At 45.9% G+C, this 3,938-nt stretch overlaps 1 long non-coding RNA gene across 1 annotated transcript; it reads left to right on the top strand.

Moving 5' to 3' along the window:
* The first annotated feature begins 1,742 nt into the window (after positions 1 to 1,742).
* LOC307246721 lies at positions 1,743 to 3,526 on the top strand. The gene is made up of 2 exons (XR_013844711.1): positions 1,743 to 1,803; positions 3,289 to 3,526. It is a non-coding gene; the product is annotated as an uncharacterized lncRNA (long non-coding RNA).
* The last annotated feature ends 412 nt before the right edge of the window (positions 3,527 to 3,938 follow it).

The raw sequence follows: 3,938 nt of genomic DNA on the forward strand, positions 1-3,938 counted from the left end.
TTGGGAGAACCTCTCACTCCGGCTGGAGCTGCTTAAAGCTCGAAGCTTAAGTCGAGATAAAGCCATGGCCACATTTCAAGGTTTTAATTCAATGCAATATCAAATCAGAGAACGGAAATGGATCGTTTCAGCATGGTAGTCTTGTCTGGTATAGAAGGAAGAGAATTGAATGATGAGCACGTTGATTGCGATAATAATTATTTCAATTAATTAAATCATTCACTAACTATTTGCTAAATTATTCTAAAATTGCATAATTGCTGGTGATTCTGTTAAAATTGTGTTGTAGCAGAAAGAAATCAGTGTTCTTTTGGCATATGGATGCAGCATGCTTTGTGCATGTGTGTATTTGTACTTGAGCAGGAATGCCGAAGGCATGCAGCAATGGAACATAGGGGTGGTGAATGGTAGGTCAGGTTGTGAGAGGGCCCTCAGGCGTGTTTTCAAAACACACACACACACTCACAAAGACGTACACACACAGACACACACACACACACACACACACCCACACACACACACACACACACGTAATGTGACATGGATATTTAAACTGTACTCTTGCAACGCCACTAGGCCTACATTGAATTACACACACACACACACACACACACACACACACACACACACACACACACACACACACACACACACACACACAAGCACCTTTACATGCACACCCACCACTGCGGTCCAGAATCAACCTGCGGCAGGACGGCCATTACGGCTTCTGTGAGGAGGCTTTCACTGTTACGTTACGACTCAAAGCCTGAGTGAGGGAGTTCATGAGGAGTATTGTTAGTGTTGTTGTTTCGTAACCTTGACATAAAAATCCAAAAGGAGTATTTTTTTTTTTATGTTACATACTTGGATCTCCAATAAGAGAGACATCTGAAAGAAGTGCCGTACAAGGCAGTAGAGGGACTTACTTATGTAATATGGCTTCACACTGAATCCGCAAACGACAAGAACAAACCTGAAGTCTGTTCATTCCTATGGAGAGTCGGTCAAGTTTTTATTGGAACTGGGCTGAAAACTAAATAAATAAGTCACTTATATATAATAATGATGCTATTAACGTTAATGTTGGAAGCCCATATTTACTATAAATAAATCTGTTTTTATGTATGTGAATTGTGTGTATTTAAAAATGTTGTTCGCACCTGGCAAACACTTTATAAATGGGGTTTTGAACTCATTCATGGAACATGGTAAATGTCCAGCTAAACAAAATATTCTCTGTCATACTGGAGAAAAACAAGCTCACACATTTTCCCTGACAAATTTTGCGACCCTAACCCAAAACTCAGATGCAGTTCATAATGAAGCAAGCTAAAACTCTGATGTGCTGACGCCCTGTTTAAAAAGTTTCTGTAAGAATTTTTCATTCAATGCCCAAGTCATCTTGGGCAGGGGGAGGGGAGGGCTGTCCCTGTATTATAAGTGGTTGTGAGTATCAATCAGAACATAAAATATATTGCAAGAGATAAAAGTCGGTCTTTCAAGTTGGTCAATCAATAAACTGAAGGAAGGAAATGTGTGCAAAAAGCCCCTGTGTCTTAAAAATCGTACAAATTTCAGCAGAAATACTACAATTCTGTGCGAGCCTGTGTGTGTATGTGAGAGAGAGAGAGAGAGAGAGAGAGAGAGAGAGAGAGAGAGAGAGAGAGAGAGAAAGGGAGAGAGAGAGAGAGAGAGAGAGAGAGAGAGAGAAAGGGAGAGAGAGAGAGAGAGAGAGAGATCTTCAGGACTTCAACGGCTCAGGATCTAAGAGAGTTTGGCAAAGACACCGTGAGGGAAAATGTGAGTAATTGATTAGACTGGGGCAGTAATTACCTTCAATAGCCATTTTAAAACCATGTGCACAACAATAAGGCACAGCAGCTTCATAGAATACATGAAAGAGGGTTGTGTGTGTGTGTGTGTGTGTGTGTGTGTGTGTGTGTGTGTGTGTGTGTGTGTGTGTGTGTGTGTGTGTGTGTGTGATAGAGTGAGAGAAAATAAAGCACGTGAGAGGGCGTGAGAGGATGGATGGATTGATTTTCATGCAGTCTCTGTTTCATTTATTACAGTTCATCCTTCTGCACCTTCTTTCCTTTTGCTTCCTCGCCCTTTCTCCTCTCGTTTCGACGTGGAAGGGGAAGAAAGCATGCTCCAAATGCAGAAAAAGCCTTACATTGTCCTTACAACATCAATTATTACGACTATTGACACAAATTTCACCCCCCCTCCCAAAAAACTGCCGGTTGACAAAAGAAGAACGCAGGGAACTAGATTAATCACATTCTTGTCCTTCCTCATGGTTAACTCTTTCTGAGAGACTGAGGCTACGCGTGTGTGTCTATTTGTGTGTGTGTGTGTATGTGTGCGTGTGTGTGTGTGCGTGTGTGCCCTGTATGCGTGAACGTGTGTGATGCCTTGGGTCTCTGCTGAGAGACACAGAGTACTGGGGCTGGACAAGTGAGGCTAAAAATAACCCTGTGTGAGTGTGTGTGTGTGTGTGTGTGTGTGTGTGTGTGTGTGTGTGTGTGCGTGTCTGTGTGTGTGAAAGAGAGAGAGAGATTCTGATGTAGTCTACTGCCAGTCTAAATTCCCTCCATTCCCTTCCTATAAAGCCGCCGCAGCACTCTCCATCCCCAACCTCCCCAACGCACACACACACACACACACGCACGCACGCACGCACGCACGCAGGCAGGCAGGCAGGCAGGCACGAACACACACACACACACACACACACACACACACACACACGCACGCACGCAGGCAGGCAGGCAGGCAGGCAGGCAGGCACGAACACACACACACACACACACACACATTATTCCCTTATTAACATCCCCCCGTGTCTAACGTGTGCATGCGAGTGCTTATCACACTGACTTTCCTTTTCATTCTGCCCATGTCTCTGCTCCACGGGGCATTTCACCGTGGTCTCCGAAACCAGAAGAGACAAGGCCCCGCTCCCACACTGGAGGAGTGGGTGGGGGCCAGTGGGGGGTTGGGGTGGGGTTTGCTGCAGGTTTTAGCTGAGGCCGAATTAATAAACCTCCCTCTTGGGCAAACAGAGAGAAAAAAATAATATCTATTTGAACTTGTACAAACATAAATATGTGCATATGTGTGTGTGTGTGTGTGTGTGTGTGTGTGTGTGTGTGTGTGTGTGTGTGTCTGTCTGTGTGTGTGCTCGTGCGTGTGGATGTTTTTCACTGGGGTCCAAGCAACCGGGCCGGGATGTGGAATTGGATTCTACCAGAACCTGGACTGACAAAACATTCGCCCTCACAGGCTCAGATGGAGCAACATGCCAAGGCAGATGGTGCCCCCGCCCGTCACCCAACCACCTCCACCCCCTAGACGGAGGAGAGAGGGGAAGGGGAGGGCTGTCGGGTGAAAAATGGGATCGCGTGCCAGAAACAGAATGGAACGCCATTTGTGTCAATAGCAAATAAATAAATGAACATGCCGATGAAATGAATCCTAAAATAAATGAACAAGGCAATAAATAAAATGATTTTTTTCAATAGACTATTTTCATTCATTTCACTTTTATTTCATAATTCCACATTTTTTGACATAAGGGGACTTTTATTTCACAACGCCACTTTTCCAATCCTTATATACAAATGAATGGGGCGTGGTTGTCTCACAGATTCAGAGCCGTCAGGGAGAGGGGGAAGTGGGAACACCGTGGTTGGTCGGAGCTGGTCCTTTGCTCCCGATACCTCTTTGGTTGGGGCCGGGGGCCAACAGAAGCGAGACTTTGACTCCCGCGGCCGTGGAAAAGGCTTTGTACCTGGGACCCAAGAAGGGCCTCTCCCCCAAGCTGTCGAGCCAGTAGGTTGGGCCGGCCCTCAGCACTGTGCTGGAGCAGCTGTCGGACGTGGTGTACAGGGTGCGGCCGGTCAAGCCGAACCGGGCGGTGGCCCTCCACCGTG

This window comes from Zeus faber (genome assembly GCF_960531495.2).
Source record: "Zeus faber genome assembly, chromosome: 21".
NCBI classification, from domain to species: Eukaryota; Metazoa; Chordata; class Actinopteri; order Zeiformes; family Zeidae; genus Zeus; species Zeus faber.